Source organism: Lipotes vexillifer, unplaced genomic scaffold, assembly GCF_000442215.2.
Source record: "Lipotes vexillifer unplaced genomic scaffold, Lipotes_vexillifer_v1.1 scaffold627, whole genome shotgun sequence".
Classification (NCBI taxonomy): Eukaryota; Metazoa; Chordata; class Mammalia; order Artiodactyla; family Lipotidae; genus Lipotes; species Lipotes vexillifer.
In genome coordinates, this window is record NW_006787891.1 from 2,239,895 (window position 1) to 2,259,137 (window position 19,243).

Consider the following 19,243-nt stretch of genomic DNA (forward strand, 5'->3'; position numbering starts at 1 on the left):
AATCTTAAAAAAAAAAGTACATTGAGAGTGATTATGACAAACATTTGCCTTGAAAACAAATATGTGCTTTGCAGCAAAGATGGATGATATTTTGGGGGAAATTTTTATTGAGATAATTGTAGATTCACATGTAAGTATGAGTAATAGTACAGAGAGATCTGTGTACACATTACCAGTTTCCCCTAATATTAACATTTTGCAAAACTGTACTATGCTGTCACAACCAGGGTACTGACATTGACACAATCCATCTATTTTATTCAGATTTTCTGGTTTCACTTGAATTCATGTTTGTGAATGTGTGTTTAGTTCTCTGCAGTTTTATCAGATGCGTAGGTTCAGGTATCCTCCACCACAGTCAGAGTACTAATCAGTTTCAACATCACAAGAAACCTTCGTGTTGACTTTTTATAACCACACCCATTTCTTCCTACCATTATTACCGTTACCACTTGTGTTCTCCATTTCAAAAATTTTGTGATTTCAAAAATGCTATATAGGGCTTCTCTGGTGGCGCAGTTGTTGAGAGTCCGCCAGCCGATTCAGGGGACGCGGGTTCGTGTCCCGGTCCGAACATGCCGCAGAGCGTCTGGGCCCGTGAGCCATGGCCGCTGAGCCTGCGCGTCCGGAGCCCGTGCTCCGCAATGGGAGAGGCCACAACAGTGAGAGGCCCGCGTACCGCAAAAAAAAAAAAAAAAAGACAGCTATATAAATGGAATTATACAGTATGTAACCTTTGGGGATTGGCTTTTTTCATTTAACATAATCTCCTGGAGATTCATCTACATTGTATGTATTGATAGTTCCCTTTTATTGCTGTGTAGTGTTCACGGTATGTCTCTATCTCAGTTTAACAACTGCCTGTTGAAGGATATCTGGGCTATTTCCAGTTTTTGGCTAATATGAATAAAGCTCCTTTGAGTATTTGTGTATAGGTTTTGTGTGAAAATAAGTTTTCATTTCTCTGAGATAAATACTCGAGTGAAGTTTCTGTGTAAAATGATAATTGCATGTTTAGTTTCATAAGAAACTGCCAACTGCTAAACTGTTTTCTAGGATAGCTATACTGTTTTACATTCCCACCAGCAATATATAAAAGATACACCAAATGCTTGCCCGCATCTGGTATTGTCATTATTCTTTATTTATCAGCCATTCTGATAAATGTGTAGTGATTATCTCATTGTGGTTTTAATTTACATTTCTTTGATAGCTAATGGTTTAAAAAATCTTTCCAAGTCCTTATTTACCATTTGCATATCTACATTTGTGAAGTGTCTAAGTCTTTTGCCTATTCTTTTTTAAAAATATTTATTTATTTATTATTTATTCATTTATTTTGGTGTGTCAGGTCTTAATTGCGGCATGCAGGATCTTCATTGCGGCATGTGGACTTCTTAGTTGCAGGATGTGGACTTCTTAGTTGAGGCATGTGAACTCTTAGTTGTGGCATGCATGTGGGATCTAGTTCCCTGACCAGGGATTGAACCTGGGCCCCCTGCATTGGGAGCACAGAGTCCTATCCACTGGACCACCAGGGAAGTCCAATTTGCTCGTTCTTTATTAGATTTTTTCTTACTACTGAGTTTTGAGAGTTTTTTGAATATTCAAGATACAAGTTTTTTGTCAGATATATGATTCACAAATATGTTTTCCCAATCTATTGCTTGTCTTTTAATTCTCATTACAGTCTTTTGCAGAACAAAAATTTTAATTTTGATGACACCCAGTTTATCATTTTTTCCCTTTTGTGGATTATGCTCTTGGTGTCATCTAAGAAACCTTTGCCTGTCCCTACATCTTGAAGATTATCTCCTCTTTTCTAAGGAGTCTGACTCCAGGACAAAATCCTATGTGTGGTCTTTCAGGCCCAACCATAGACAGTTACCGGGTTGTGACTGGAAGCCTGCATGAGGGCGGGGAGGTTGCCCACCCCACACCAGCTGGCACACAGCCAGTGCACTGTAGTTTTCTTGAAGGAGGTGCTGTCAAGGCCCCCACTAGTAAGCCATGCTTGTGTGCATATCTGCATTCCTAGCCCAGTCACCTCGAGTCAGAAACCTCTTTATTGGGAAGCTTGGCTGAGACACTTCCCAAGCACCTCTGCTGAGACCTCTTTATTGAGGTCCTTGGCTGAATTACATTTCTCCACTTTGCCTCAATACCTTTCTGCTCCTAGCCTTTCCCCAGCCCATGAATACATAAAGAGGCAGGAACCTTTTGTTGAGGGCTCCTGAGCAGTGACACAATGTTCTCAGGCTGTGCTGGATCCACATGACCCTCACTCACCTTGGGCCATTTTTGAGGGGAAATATATAACACTAGGGAGCCAGCACCTCTTGATTACACTGTCACATTAAGTGAATAAAAGCTTGATTTTTACTTTTGGTTTGGCACATTGTCCTAATTGAGCACCTCAATGCCTGATTGCTTGACATTTTTTATTTTTTAAAGATCACACTATTAGTATTTACATTTAATTGCGTGATTCTTGAGTTGTTTTGTATAAGGTGTGACATTTAGGTGGAGTTTCTTTGTGTGTGTGTGTGTGTGTGTGTGTGTGTGTGTGCACCTATGAATATCCAATTGCTCTGGCACCACATTTTATAAAGTTTGTTCTTCCTCCATTGAATTGCTTTTGTACCTATGTGAAAAATCAGTTGAGCATATTTGTTATTTGTGTGGGTCTATTTCTGGTTTTTCTATTTTGTTTAATTGATCTGTGTGTATATCCTTCTGCCAATACCACACTGTCTTGATAACTTGTAGCTATATACTTGTAGCCTTAATATCAGGTAAAGTGATTCCTTTCACTTTGTTCTTTGTCAAGATTATTTTAACTATTTTAGTACCTGTGTTCTTTTTGCATATTAGAATAAGCTTGTCTCTGTTTACCAAAAAAAACCTTACTAGAGTTTTGATATGAATTGTATTAAACATATAGATCACTTTGGTGGAGAACTGATAGCTTTATGTTGAATCTTCCAATTCATGAATATAGTATGTCTCTCCATTTATTTAGGTCTTCTTTGATTTCTTTCATAAGCATTTTGTAATTTTCTGCAAACAGATCCTATACATGTTTTGTTTACTCTGTACCTAGAGAAATCATTTTCTTCAGAGTGACTGTAAATTGTATTGTTTTAAAATTTTGTATTCCATATGTTCATTGTTAGTGTTTAAAAATGCAATTGGGGCTTCCCTGGTGGTGCAGTGGTTGAGAGTCTGCCTGCCGATGCAAGGGACACGGGTTCGTGCCCCGGTCCGGGAAGATCCCACATGCCGCGGAGTGGCTGGGCCCGTGAGCCATGGCCGCTGAGCCTGCGCGTCCGGAGCCCGTGCTCCACAATGGGAGAGGCCACAACAGTGAGAGGCCCGCGTACCCCAAAAAAAAAAAAAAAAAAAAAAAAAAAATGCAATTGATTTTTGTGTGTTGACCTTGTATCATTCAACCTTGATAATTTTAGGTTTTTTTTGTCGATTTCTTGAGATTTTCTATGTAGACAATCATGTCATCTATCAAAAGAGAATGTTTATTCCTTCCTTTCCACTCTGCAGGCCACTTATTTCTTTTTCTTACTGCACTGGCTGAAACTTCTAGTATTATGTTGAGAAAGAGTGGTGAGAATGAACCTTCTTGCCTTATTCCTGATTTTGGGGAGAAAGATACAAATTTTACCATTAAGTCTGACATTAGCGTAGGTTTTTGAAGATGCTGTTTATCAAATTAAGATAATTGCCCTCTATTCCTAAATTGCTGAGTCTTGTTTTTACTGTGAATGGTTGTTGGATTTTGTCAAATGATTTTTTTCTGTATCCGTTAATGTGTTAATGTGATTTTTCTTCTTTAGTCTGTTGATGCAGTAGATTACATTGATTTTTTTAAAATTAATTAATTAATTTATTTTTGGCTGCCTCAGGTCTTTGTTGCTGTGTGAAGGCTTTCTCTAGTTGCGGTGAGCGGAGGCTGCTCTTTGTTGTGGTGTGCGGGCTTCTTATTGCGTTGGCTTCTCTTGTTGTGGAGCATGGGCTCTGGGTGTGTGGGCTTCAGTAGTTGTGGCACGTGGGCTCAGTAGTTGTGGCTCACGGGCTCTAGAGTGCAGGCTCAGTAGTTGTGGCACACGGGCTTAGTTGCTCCACAGCATGTGGGATCTTGCCGGATCAGGGATCGAACCCGTGTACCTTGCATTGGCAGGTGGATTAACCACTGTGCCACCAGGGACAATTCAAAAACATTGATTTTGAATGTTGAGCCAACCTTACATAGCAAAAAGTCCTACTTGTTGTGGTGTATAAATATTGCTGTATGTTGTTTGGAATTGATTTACTGATATTTATTGAAGATTTTTGCTTATAAGTTGATGAGAACCATTGGTCTATAGTTTTCTTTTTTCTTCTTTTTTTTCTTTTTTCTTGTCTTTCTTTTTTATTTAAACTATCTTGGTTTGATATACTGGCCTAATAAAGTGAGTTTGTAAGTGTTCCCTACTCTTCTATTTTCTCGAATAGGTTGTGTAAAATTGATGTTAATTCTTTAAATGTTTGGTAGAATTCTCCAGTGAAATCATCTGGGCCTGGAGATTTTTTTGTTGCGAGCTTTTAAATTACAGATTTAATTTTTTTAATGATAATAGATCTATTCATAATAGTTCATCTTGATTGAGTTTTAGTAGTCTGTGCGTTTCAAGGAATTGGTCAATGTCTTTTAATTTGTAGAATGTATGAGCATAAAGTTGTTTGTTGTATTTCTTATCTTTTTAACGTCTGTTGGATCTGTAGTGATATCCTCAGTTTAATTCCTGATATTGGTTATTTGTGTCTTCTCTCTTTTTTTCAGTCTTTCTAGAAGTTTACCAACTTACTGTTTTTTGTCAGAGAACCAGCTTTTTGTTTCATTGATTTTCTCAATTTTCCTGTTTTCAATTTCATTGATTTTTACTCTGATATTATTATCTTTATTGTTTTTTGGGATTATTTACTCTTCTTTTTCTAGTTTTTTGAGGTAAGAACTTAGGTTATAGATTTGAGACTTTCCCCATTTCAAATGTAAGCATTTAGTGATAAAAATATCCCTCTCAGCACTACTTTAGTTGTATCCCACAAATTTTGATATGTCATACTTTGATTTTCGTTCAGTCCAATGTATTTTTCATTTTTCTTGAGATTTCCTCTGACTCATCAATTATTTAGGAGTTTTCTGTTTAATTTCCATGTGTTAAGAGATTTTCCTATTGTCTTTTATTATTATTATTTTTTTGGTAATTGATTTCTTGTTTGATTCCACTTATATTGAAAAACACAATCTGAATGATTTTAGTTCTTTTAAATTTGCTGAAGTTTGTGTTATAGCCCAGAATATAGTGTATCTTGGTGAATGTTCCATAGGCACTTGAAAGAAAAAGATTTAGTCAGCTGATAGTGGTGGAATGTTCTATGTAAGTCAATTAGAACCTCTTAGTTGATTGTGTTGTACAGACCTTTTAAATTCTTTCTGCTTCTCTCTCTTGTGGTTCTATCACTTGCTGAGAAGAGGGTGTTGAGGTACTCAACTGTAATTGTAGATTTGTCATTATGTCACTGCCTTCTTTTTCTCTGAGTAATTTTCTTTTCTCTGAAGCCTACTTTATCACATTTTAGCATAGCTATTCCTGCTTAACATTTTTTTAATTAATATTTCCATGGCATATCATTTAACTTCCTTTTACTTCCAAACTACCCACGTTATTGAATTTAAAATGAGTTTCTTGTAAATAGCATATGGTTGGGTCATTTCTTTTTTCTTTTTTTTAAGGGGTGCTGCATGGCATGTGGGATCTTAGTTTCCCGACCAGGGATCTAACCCACGCCCCCTGCATTTGAAGCACGGAGTCTTAACCACTGGACCACCAGGGAAGTCCCTGGGTCATTTCTTGGCACATTCTTGAGGGAGGTGTGAAGGGACGGTGGAAGGGTCTGGCCACTTTTTGCTGTCAGGGCTCCTGATCATCCCAGCGGTGTTGGGCTTGCAGGATGTTGTCACAGGGCCAATCATGGGGAGGAATAAGCCTTACGAGGTTGGGGGTTGGTAAGCACAGGTCTGGGTTGCCTTCTTCTCTTGGGTGGATGTCCAGCTGCTGTGTTTTTCCTCCAGTTAGGATTCACATAAGTTACTTTCTCCTCACCACCTTTTAGAATTCTCCTTTGGTTGCCTTTTATGTTATTTCCAGGATTCATATCTCAGCAGGGAGGAGCAGGGGGAAATGAGTCAATACCATCTTGTACAGACTGAAAGTCAATATACTTTCTATGTCAAATTACTAGATTATAAATTCATTGAATGTAAGATCTGCCTTATACTTCTCAGTGTCGTTCACAGTTCATAGTACAGTTTTTTGTATATTATAGCTTTTCAATAAATATTTGCAATTTTAAGTTGGAATGTTTACAATTGTGAACTTTAGGTTATTTCTAGACCCAGTAACTGTGGGTTTAAATGTCCACTTGTAATTGTTTTTATACTGAATAACAATCTTCCTTATTGATTATTAAGTGACTGCTTCTGTGTCATTTTGGCAAAACTTATAGTGCTATCACCATCTTTGGGACATTGCTCATCCTACATTTCTTTCAGGATTTCTGTATGTAGGATCTAGTGACTACAACTTAAGGACTTTTCAAATTATTTGTAGATCCTGTAAACAAAGATCGTAATGGTAAACTGTTAATATGGAAACAGGATCCTGTTAAGCTAAATTTACGTTCTGAAATAGATGAAATATTTATTTCAAAGTCAGATATAGTAAGACAGAGGAAAAGATCTAGGGATTTTGAAAGTAAGACATAAGAACTTGTTTTTTAAAAACATTGTTTTCTACTAACAGGAGATTAGCATGTGGCTTGGTTTAACATCATTGAATGCACTTGGCTTGATCCCTGCTGGAGCTGAGTGACATACACTGGTTTGCTTTTCCGGCTTTACCTCACAAATTATAACTTGTCACATATAATTACCTTTTCTATAGCAATTTCAATAGTTCATTTGTCTGTCGCGTTTCAGAGAACTCTAAACCTTTCTTCATGTATCTTTTAAGTGGGCCGAAATGCTCCTCCCCCATTCCATCCTGGGCAGCTAGTATATAGTAAAATACTCGCTTATTATGATCAGTGGCTATATATTCCAGTTACCACATTTCTTTCATAAATACATTTCCTTTAAATGATTTAACTTTTGGATCTGCCAAAGTCATTTTGAATGTGGCACTGTTCCAAGTGAGTAGGATGAAAAGTCATTTAGAAAAAGGAATCTAGGGGTCAGGTTTTTGCTTAACAAGAATGCCAGTTACTGAGATGACCAGAATGCTCAGATGAATGGATGTGAAAAGAGAAAATGTATAAAATCACTCAGAACTCAAATGGAAGTTAACATGAAATATTTGAAGTGAACATGTATTTCTCCTTTCTTCTGTAGCTTTCATCATCTGTACTGTACAGCCTAGCACTTGATTGTATTTTGTTTTCTAGTGTTTATTATTTCCTCTGGTTAAGTATTATTTTACTTGACATTATATACAAGCTGCTTATAAATCAGAAGTAAGTCTCATAATTTATCTGCTTTCTCCTTTATCCCTTCAACTCTTCCTTTTGATAAGATCGTGTATTTCAGACTTTCTGGCCAGCAATAATTTTAAAGGTTCTACCATGCTGTCCCACAAACCATCAACATGTCTCAAAATTCCAACACCCCAGTGTTTAAACTAGATCCAACAAACTGGATCTCATAATTGAAGTAAAACTGCAATTCTTTGGCAAAATGAACTGTATTAATATTTGCAAGAATAGTGTTTTCTGCTCTGCTTATGGAGCTAACAATAGAGAATCATGGTGATATTGAAGGCAATGGCCAGAGTGATGTATTTTTTTTTTTAAATTTTAATTATTTTATTTATTTTTTTGCGGTACGTGGGCCTCTCACTGTTGCAGCCTCTCCCGTTGCGGAGCACAGGCTCCAGACGCGCAGGCTCAGCGGCCATGGCTCACGGGCCCAGCCGCTCCGCGGCATGTGGGATCTTCCCGGACTGGGGCACAAACCCGTGTCCCCTGCATCGGCAGGCGGACTCTCAACCACTGCGCCACAAGGGAAGCCCTATTTTATATCAATTTTTGATTCAGAAAATACATTCATCTCTCCACAGTTCCTAGTTCGGTACCTGGTTACATTATAGGATGTTAGGGGATAAAATATCATATTTATCACAGTTTCCATTGTTGCTAAAACCTAGGGGAGAGGAAAGAAAGAGATAATTTCACCAATAGTATATTCAAATTTATATTATAATCTTAAAAATAATTTTCTATATCTGTTGACTTTAAGTGTGGGAAATGAATATCTTTAAGAGTGGGTGTGATAAATTCTGTTTTGTTGGTGTGTCTTTGGAGAGATCTCTTAGGTAAGTGGAAATACCTTTGTATTACTGTTGTTTTCCCTGGGTGAGTACGTGACATTCTCTCATGAAACAATAATCTATTAGAACAGAAAGGAATCATCAGGACTATCTAGTTTAATGATCTGTATTTAAAATTTTCAATTTTAGTAATGGAACCATTTTTCAAACAAGGGAGAGGATCCTGAGGACATAGTGTGAGAATTCTCCTGGACTTAGGTGTACTTGAAGCTGGTACCATGCTAGCCCTTCTTAATTATGTGTATTACAGATCCCCTCATTTGCTTGAGTTTCTGGCTCTTGTAAACAAACAAACAAACAAAAAAACCAAAAAAAATTCTTGACAAGTATAATAAGTTTATTTATAGTAAAATTGAGAGTGAAAAATTATAAAGTATCTTAAGGCTTATTCTATCAAATTTCACCCAGAGTCTGTGATAGTTACTTTATTTAATATTCAGCGAGTAATTTTTGAGTGCCTACCATATGTCAAGCCCTGAAATTTTAGGCTCTGAAGACAAAAGTGCAAACAAGTAGTTCCTGTCCTCAAGGAGTGCTTAGAGTCTAGAAGATTTAGCATCAAAAACAGACATTAAATTATCTCCTGAAAGCATCCTGAATTTTTTATCATGGAACTGTGCAGACAGCCCATAAACTGTCCTGATTCAGGTCCCATGTATCTCGAGTCTAGCCAGTCATGCTTTACATTTCACAAAAGCATTCGTATTTGAGATAAGAATCTTGACTGGAAGAGTTGGACCCACTTTTGGGGAAGAATGATGAGAGCCTTTGACAGGTGTGTTAGTTTTCTATTGCTGCCCTAACAAATAATCACAAACTTAGTGGCTTAAAACAACACAGATGTATTGTTTTACAGTTGTGTAGATGTTCAGCACAGGTCTCACTCGGCTAAAATCAAGGTGTCAGCCAGGCTGTGTGTGTTTTTTTTTTTTTTTTTGAAGCTTTAGAGGAGAATCTATTGCCTTTGCCTTTTCTAGCTTCTAGAGGCCACCGACCGGCCTTAGTTCATGGCCTCCTTCTTCCCATCTTCAAAGTCAGCAAAGGCAGGTCAGGTCATTCTCACATTGCATCACTCTGACTTTCCATAGTCACGTCTCTCTCTGACTCTACTCTTCTGCCTCCTTCTTCCACTTTTTTTTCTTTTTCTTTTTTTAAAGACACACCATGTGGTTGCAGGATCTTAGTTCCCCCAACCAGGGATTGAACCTGGGCCCCCAGCAGTGGAAGCATGGAGTGCTAACAACTGGACCCCCAGGGAATTACACCTGTTTCACTTTTAAGAATCCTTGTAGTTACATTGGGGTCATCTAAGTAATCCAGGGTAATCTCCCCATTTTAAGATCCTTAACATTAATCACATCTGCAAAGTCCCTTTTGCCATGTAACATAATATATTCACAGGTTCCAGTGTTTAGGGCACGGATATCTTTGGGGGCCATTATTCTGCCTACCACAGTAGGTTATATAAGCTTAAAGGTAAAGGGTCCTGATATGGCTTGTGATTCACTATTAGAAATTCAGGACCATGTCACCTTCACATTTAGCCATTCCAGCTATAGAGGCTGCTAGTCTTAACACAACATGGAGTAAAATAATGTTAAGTTGGCTGGTGTTATAATCATTTCTATTATGGACTAAATGTTTTTGTCCCTGCTCACCCTCCCTCCCTCCAAATTTATATGTTGAAGTCTCAACCCCCAATGTAACTGTATTTGGAGATGATGCCTTTTTGGAGGTAATTAATTAAATTAGGTCATAAGGGTGAGGTGCTGATCTAAGAAGATTAGTGTCCTTGTAAGAAGAGACATGAGAGAGTCCTTTATCTCTTTCTCTTTCTCTTTCTCTCTCTCTCTCTCTCTCTTCTCCCTTCTCTCTCTCCCTCCCTCCCTCATTCTCTGTCCTATAAGGACACTGTGAGAAGGTGGCCATCTACAAGCCAGGAAGAGAGCTCTCACCAGGAACTGAATTCGTTAGCACCTTGATCTGGGACTTCTAGCTTCCAGAACTGAGAGAAAATGAATTTCTGTAGTTTAACCTACCTATTCTGTGGTATTTTGTTATGGCAGCCCAAGTGACTAAGACAGACTATGGGCCAAGCAAGATGATTGGTCAGAGACAACCCAGAAACTAACCCCATTACCATAAAACCTGAGACTGCGAGCCACGTTGGCAGAGCAGTTCTCCTGGTTCCCTTACCCTGCTGCTCTCCACCTGGGCACCCCTTCCCAGTAAAGTCTTTTGCTTTTTTAGCACGTGTGTCTCCTCAGACAATTCATTTCTGAGTGTTAGACAAGAGCCCACTCTCAGGCTCTGGAAGGGGTCCCCCTTCCTGCAACAAAATCACCCAGTCTGTGGTGTTTTGTTATGGCAGCCTGAACTAAGACAGTTTCCCAAACTGCTTTATTTCCTTCTTCCTTTTTCACTCACTGGCCTGTCTCCTTGTGGCTTCTGCCCATTTGTCTTTGTCCCAACTTTTATTTAAGAAAATAAAAAAGGACATAAAACATGTTCAAGGCTGGATGAGAATGTAACATTTTGCCCAGAGGAAAATTAAATTGGGAAGCAGCATTCTGCAGGTGCATATTAAGTGAACTGGTGGGGAAAGTATAATTTAGGAGATGGTGAAATTGCATTTGAGTGGAGATGTCATCTCACAGTGCCTGTGTTGATCTAGAGATCATTTTCATTTAAGTTGCTTGCATGTGTCATGTACCAGCACTCCCCACTACATTTCTTTTGGGATCATCAAGAATAGATTACTCAAGAATGATTTGCAGATCAATGTACAGCTAGGAGAAGGTTCCTGCATTGAACTAAAGACAGGGCAAAAATAAAAATCATGAGTATAATGTTTTTCCTTCACTTTTAATCAGTTGATTTCTCACAGTGTATCAGGCAGTAAAACAGGATGTTTAAAATTGGGGTTTCAAGGGCTTCCCTGGTGGCGCAGTGGTTGAGAGTCCGCCTGCTGATGCAGGGGTTGCGAGTTCGTGCCCTGGTCCGGGAAGATCCCACGTGCCGCGGAGTGGCTGGGCCTGTGAGCCATGGCCGCTGAACCTGTGCGTCCGGAGTCTGTGCTCTGCAACGGGAGAGGCCACAACAGTGAGAGGCCCGCGTAATGCAAAAAAAAAAAATAAAATAATTGGGGTTTCAAGACCTCAAAATGTAATAGATTTCAGATATCAAAATGAGCCCTGAGATAGACCATCCTCTTGGAATATCAGAGCAGATGGCCAAAAACTTCATGGAGAACCTCTAACCCTCATTAAGGATTAAAAAAATGTAGACGGTTGTTTTGTCAGGCCCAGGTCTGTGTGCTTGATGCACAGTGAGGCCAAACAAACTGAAATGTTGGAGTGTGGAGCAGAGAAAGGTTTATTGCAGGGCCAAGCAAGGAGAACAGGCAGCCCAGGCTCAAAAGATCCAAACTCCCCAGTGGTTTTCAGGGAAGAGTTTTTAAAGGCAACGTAACAAGTGGTGAGGGCTGCAGGGCACATGACTTTCTTCTGAGTGGTTGGTGGTGAGGTAACAGGGTGGTATTCCAGAAATCCCAGTCATCAGCCCTCTGGTTCCAAGCAGTCTGGAGTCTCAGCATGTAGTTACCATCCTCCACCTGGGTGGGGGCCTTAGTTCCTGCAGAACAGCTCAAGGATTTGCATCAGATTAAGTACATCCCTTGATGAGGAACTGAGACTCTGTCTTATTGCAGAACAGTTGTCTATTGACTGATTTTCCTTTGTTTCTGCACTCCTTCACTTCCCTAATTAGCAACTACTTGAATCTGCTGTTTGGAACTCAGGGAGGACCTAGGAAACTAAAGGTTTTTTCTACAAATAGGAAACAGGGGGACATGGAGGGGCTTTTGTACCTGGGAGGGCCCCTCTGGACCCTGCTCGGTTTCAGTTGGAAATGAGATTTTACAAAGAGGAATACTTTGGAGAAATTCCCACTCTATCAACTCTTGCTGAGGAGGCAAGACAGAGAGGTACCCTCTCATTTCAAGTTCAAGGGTGGGAGGCTTCAGTGTAACCATTCAGAGAGCTTGATACACATTCCCTAGAGTTGGTGGATGCAGTGACTGGTTTCTGACTTGTGCCTGAGAAAGCCAGAAGTCAAGAAGCTGGCTAAAGCTTCCTGTGACCTCAAGGTAGAGGGCTGGATCTGATCTTGGGTGGCCTCGGCCTGCAGCAGCTTGAAGAAAGGTTCCCCGGCCAGAGATTTAAGTCAGGCCATGGCAGTGAGAGCACTGAATCCTAGCCACAAGACTACCAGGGACAGTGGCCAGTGACCTGTCAGCTTTGTAGAAATGAATTCCCACAAAGAGATGGAAAGTAGTGAAACAAGTAAAGTGTTTATTAGGAGGAAAAAAGGGTATGTGTGGATAGATACACAGGCGGGCTCAGAGAGAGAGTCATGCCCTAGTGGTAGTTTGAATCACATATGGGGCATTTCTTCCAGGTTTCCTTTGGCCAGTCATCTTGCTTTGCCTGGTTCTGAGTCTGAATTTGGTTTATCTCAGGGTCCTCCCACATGTGCGCACGCATCCCTTAGCCAAGATGGATTCTAGCGAAGAGGCCTATGGTTAGGTTGACAACACCTACTATAGGGTGACACCCCCCCCCCCCATTTTGACCTTCAAGGAGGCTTTTTGCGCATGTGAGGTCGGGAAGGTCTCCTTGACTTGGAGAATGAGAAATATGTGGTCTGTTTGTCTCTTATCTGGGCAGTGCTCAGCTTCTCTTCCCTCCTGTTATTGCCTTCATCTTGGACTGTCTGTCTACAGGGGACAAACTCCAGCTGCTCAGCCTGGGGCCCATCTATCTCCTGCCTCAAATCTGGAAAGCAACTGCTCTCGTCTCCAGTATTGGGCCAGTGATTCAAGAATTCTGGGATCTGAATAGGAAACCCACTTCAGGAGTATCTATTTAATAAGGGATCCTGCTTAAGAGGGTTTTTGCCAGAGGCTGGAGGTGTAATGTTGGGTGAAGGAGCTGAGGGAGGTCAGGAAAGGCCTGCTTATGGAGGTGCACTACCCACGTCAAGGGAATTGTGTTGGAGGGTCCGAGCAGAGGAGCTTCTGAAGAACACAGACACATTCTCAGGAAAGAGTCAGCTTCAAATGATTGTCAGGTCCTAAGAGCAGACAATCATCTTTTTTGTCCTTTCTTTTTCCCCTACTATTCTGCATCCTAATCCAGAGGGGTCAGCAACCTTTGGGTACAAATCCCAGATGGAGAGAGAGAGTTAAGAATCATGCCCCCACTCCTCCAACGACTGGAAAAGTTTAATATCACCTCCCGTTGAAGTTTTTGTTATTAGCTGGAACTGTAGCTTTGGGGTTACTGTCATGTTTGTGGAGTAATAATGAAGATTTTATTACTCAAGAGTGACCAGTGATATTCTATAGCCTGATACATTTTCATGCAGTGGCTGAGGAACGACAGCTACTTCTGAGCAAATTCAAAGGGACAGGGGGGAACAAAATAAAGTTGCTTTTAGGATTATACTCCGTGAATCCTGCTTGTTTGGTGTGCCGATGACAGAAGCATGTGATATTCATCTTTCCTTTTTTTTTTAATTTCAATTTTTTAGTTTTTGGCTATGCCGCATGGCATGTGGGATCTTAGTTCCCTGACCAGGGATCGAACCTGCGGCCCCTAAGGTGGGAGCGTGGAGCCTTAACCACTGGACCACCAGGGAAGTCCAGTAGCATGTAATATTCATCCCTTGGGGCCAATGTACAGAAAATAGACTGAATTCAGATCAATATGCATATCTTCAAAAGGATGAATCACCTTTTTTTTTTCAGATGCAGAACAACAACTTAGAGCTTTTCAATGCCATTAAAATCGTTGGGTCTGACTTCAGATAAATAGTTATTTTAGATATAGCAATCAATCTGCCTGCCATGTTAGACTTCCCCTTCTCAACTGCCTTTTCACTTCCCCCTTGCTCAAGAAAACAGCATCAGGCTGTTCTTTGCTGGTAAGAGGCCACTGTAGGAACAAAGGTTGTATCCTTTTTTGTATCCTGCTTCCAGAGGCAGCTTGATACTAGGGTACTCAGAAGCCTACTGTTGGGGTACCTAGTGGCCTTCATCATAGCTTTGTGTGAAGAGCTCTACCAAACAGAGATGGTAACATTTGAGTCCATCAAATACTTTCTCTGGGAAATTTAAGCTGAGAGACTCAAAAAGTTCTGATGGATATTGGGTGCTGTGTTGAAAGGAGCCCATGATTAACAACCACATCCATACTGAGGGTATTGGAACTGCTATGCAGAGAGAAAGGCATGCTAGAAATGAACCTTGGGGGCGGCTGACTGCCTTGATCCCTTTGGGTGTTCTCATTTTAGTTCCAATTCCACGAACATCCTTACAATAAAAAAGCTTCCTTTCCTGTAAAAGAAACTTGATGAGTGTCTGTCCTTTGCCAATATAAAAGCTCTGGCTGGAAGAATGTGGTAAACCTCACCCAGCAGCACTGAGTTCACTGCACACTCATTGCAGCCACATCTTCAGTATCTACTTGTAGTTCAGCTCCAGTGTGAGGGGCCCTTGTCTTTCTGCTTATTTTAAGGACAACTGACTTCCTAGATGCAACATCTATTATTTCAGTTGGTTCTGAATGTTTATTATTTTCATCATTTAATGTGAGCTGATTGTCTAAATACCTGTGTCTTCACATGGGCCAGCAGACCATATTCTATATACAGGCTTTACATGTGATCATTACATATATTGCTTCAAAGTGGCTCAGATTTTTTTTTTTTTTTTTTGCGGTACTCGGGCCTCTCACTGCTGTGGCCTCTCCCGTTGTGGAGCACAGGCTCTGCACGGGCAGGCTCAGCGGCCATGGCTCACGGGCCCAGCCGCTCCGCGGCATGTGGGATCTTCCCGGCCAGGGCACGAACCCGCATCCCCTGCATCGGCAGGTGGACTCTCAACCACTGCGCCACCAGGGAAGCCCAGCTTTTTTTTTTTATTATTGATCTTGTTTGCTGATCTTTTCAGCATCTATATTGAAGATTGAGAAAGAAATGCTAATGGGGTAAAGACATTGTGCTCTAGATTTTGAAAAATTATATTAAGGTGGAAATAGGTTCCATGTACAGGAGCCTTTGAAGACTTATTGCTTAATAACCCCAGTTCTTTTCCTAGCTCCTCTGTGCTTCACCAGTCTCCCTGGTACTAATCTTTAATGTTTGGTCTAATCAATATTACCTCTCTCCCAGGATCAACCACTGTTTCCGCAAAGTGGGTTGAGGCTTTGAAGTAATCTCATTTGAAAGGCAGCATTTAATCCTAGTGCCATGTGAGTTCCTGGATTCATTAAAACCTTATCAGTGAACTGAGGGCGAACAACATTTTAAATTCTAGCCAAAGGTTGCCCAGAGGTCTACCTCTACATGGACCCCACCCCCTAAAATACCCTTGCAGTGAAGCTTGTGGAGAAATAGTGGAGCACAGTAGATAGCATGCAGGCCTTGAAGTCATGAGAACTTCCTGAATTCTGTATTCCCCAGTTAGTAGCTCTGTGATCATACTGCCTCAGGGAAAGGGATTTTACCCGGGGAACAGGCAGGAGGCACTAGCTTGACTTTCTATGTAGGGTTTTTCACTAGACAGCAGGGCTTTTCAGTGTCATTCCCTGAATCCATTTTCAGATTGAAAGACAAAGGAAGTTCCATTTAGGGAAATTACACACACACAGGCACATATATCTGGGATCAAAGTTAAAGTACTAATTAACAAGTCTTTTTCTTTTTTGACCAGAAGCTGGTGATCTAGGGTGTATATGGGAACAATAGTAGATAACTTGTTTTGTGCTTGGTTCATGTGGCTTGGTGTGAAACATTGTGTTTAAGTTCCTGAGATACTGTGAATCCCTGTTAAGGTAGCATTACCTGCTGTAACATAAACCCTCAAGTCTCAGTGACAACACAAGAGAAGTTTATTTCTTGCTGACATTAAGCCCTCTCAGAGGGAGCAGGTGTGTGTGTGTATGTGGGTCCTCTGGTCATTCAGGGATACAGGCTCATGGATGCTCAGTCATCTTCTATACAGGGCTTCCATGCTTGCTTTAAGCATGAACACTCAGCCATTCAAGAGGGCAAGAGAGTAGATTTCACCTGTGGGAAGGGTTTATGAGCCAGACCTAGACATAGTGCATATCATTTCTGATAACCTCCATTGCTAGAACTCAGTTACATAATCAAACCTTTCTACAGGTGAGGCTGGGAAAAGTACATTATGTATGTCCCCAGGAAGACTAGAGAAAGGGTTTTGGTGAACATGTAACAATCTCTGTCACAGTCTAAATCTCTGAGAACAAATACAGTTTCATCTTTCTCCCTCAGATGGAACCACCTCCTTCCCTCTCCAGAGATCTCATCCATCTCTAAATCCAATTCCCCATTTTCCAGATGAGCCTCCTTATGGGCTGGCAACCCATGAACTAAAAAGACAAGTTATCTTTTTTGTCTCCCTCCATTCAGTATTCAGTGATGAAGTTGGGACACTTCCACACAATAACACTGTTCACAGTAACACTTCCATTCATAAAAAGGAAGACTAGAAAACATAGCTCACTGGATTAAGCAATGATCAAAGCTTTCTTGGCAAGCTCTATGGAATCCTGCTTCTTGGCAGTGGAGGAAGTTCCTTAATTAGATGATGATTCTTCTGGAGGAACATTCTTTCCTTGTCCATTGTTCTCCATAGCTCCTGGCTCCATCATCTAGAAGGTTCTTCCATATCCATTATCTTCCACAGCCACATTTGAAGTAAGGATTGGAGAGATGCCATCCTTGGGGTTGTATAGATTTAGTAGCCTACTTCCTGCTTGTCAAGTTAGGGGACCCAAAAGTTGTGCAAACAATCAGGCAATTTTAGTCTGGTCTTAGTTTTGTTGGCAATAAACTCCCTTAAAAACAACTTTCATTTGATTCCTCGTGCCTATAAACACATCTAATGTTCTCTTCTTAAACATAATTATCAATCTTAATATATATATTTTTTTGCTTCCTCACGATTTAATGGTTCTACCACAAGATAAAAGACCTGGGTGGGAAGGCCACACCCTAAATCTGTCGTTACCTCAGGGCTGAATCTTAATGGCTCTTTTTTCTCAAATTTATCTTATCTCTTATTATTTGGGATCTAGAAGCAATAGACTTTGATATGCCACCAAGGCTCCAAATTCCTCCAAAGTCCCATTGTAAACAAGCCATCTCTTTAATAACTAGGAAGTAAAAGTCCAATCCCATTAACATTCAGACTCTTTGTAAACCTTTCCCTTACGGCATGAGTTGTCAAACTTTTTCTATTAAAGGTCTAGATGTAAATATTTTAGACTCTGTGGACCATATAGTCTTGTCACAACTACTGAATCCTGCTGTTGTAGTACAAAAAAAGCCTTAGACAATATGTAAACAAGTGGGTATGGCCGTGTTCCAGTAAATTTATTTTAAGAAGAGGGTCAGATTTTGCCTCTGGGGCATAATTTCCTGACCACCAAGCCAAAGGTTCAGTAGGCATGTGGTTGTTCTTCGTGTTTTCACAGGGGACATTTTTATTCTGATTATCACTCTTATTCTGTTGCAGGACCACTAAGCCAGTGCCATATACACTAAGTTTTTTGTTAATGCAGTCCTCCACATCCGGTACCAATTAATGTATTATTAAAATAATGCAATTTTTTCCTAGATATAAACTCACAAAAATCAGCATCTTAACCGATAGAGGTCAAGTCCATCTGGTTTGCTATAAAGGGTTGTTGATGTTGGGGCACACCATTCCATGTAGACATTCAGGAATCCAGGCTGACGATGATGATCCTGTTATCACCAACACAAAGCTTTCAAGGCCACTGTGGGTGGTGACATTCAGCCAATAGAGGAAGAGAAGGAAAATCCTTATGAGAGGATTTTGTGGGCCAGGTATGGAAATATCTCATTGTACTTCTGCTCACACTTCATTGGCTGGAATATGGATATATCTGATTATGAAGAAAGCTGGGAAATGTCGTCCAGCTTTACAGCCAGGAAGAAATAGGCACAAATCTTGGTGCACACTGAATTCTCTGCCACAGTCCCTAAGTGAATATTAATGACTGAGCCTTTCCTCACTAGCTGTGTGACTTTAGGCTTAGAGCCCATTTCATTTTTCTTACAGTAGACATAAAATCAGAATTAAAAATATAAGGCACATAAAGATGCCTTGTTAGTTTCAACTCGCAAGCACTTTACCTGGCAGCAAGAATATAGTAAACACCTGCATAGCCCTCTCCCAGATTTATGTATATTAACGTTATACCATATTTGTGACTCGGATTTATTTTAAGATGTAAACATTACAGATATAGTTTGAGGCCCCCTAGGTACTTCCATTCCTCTTTCTCTTTCCTCACTGTCATGAACCCAGTGTTTATTAATCTTATGTACTGGCATCACTTTTTTTTATCACTTGGAATTCAGTGCCGCTGACTTACTGACTAGTTTAAAATCATAGCCACATCTCTTGTGGAATGAAAGGCATGGTATTATGGCTAAATCATTTCAGGAATGGAAGGCACAAAATCCTCCCTCAACCCTCACAGCTGGTCTCCAGGTCTAGCAGCCTCTTGGGGAAGAGGGAGATACGAAGTTAGAGGTAATCACAGGTCAGACCATGACGGGCCTTATGTGCTAGCTAAAGATTAGATGGGACTTCCCTGGTGGTCTAGTGGTTTAGACTCTGCGCTTCTACTACAGGGGGCGTGGGTTTAATCCCTGGTCGGGGCGGGGGGGGGGGGGGGGAGCAA

General features: G+C 40.5%; 1 non-coding gene across 1 annotated transcript; it reads right to left on the reverse strand.

Annotated features, from left to right (window-relative positions):
- Nucleotides 1–1,468: 1,468 nt before the first annotated feature.
- Nucleotides 1,469–1,541, reverse strand: TRNAG-CCC (transfer RNA glycine (anticodon CCC)). The gene has a single exon. It is a non-coding gene; the product is annotated as a tRNA-Gly (tRNA).
- Nucleotides 1,542–19,243: the final 17,702 nt, after the last annotated feature.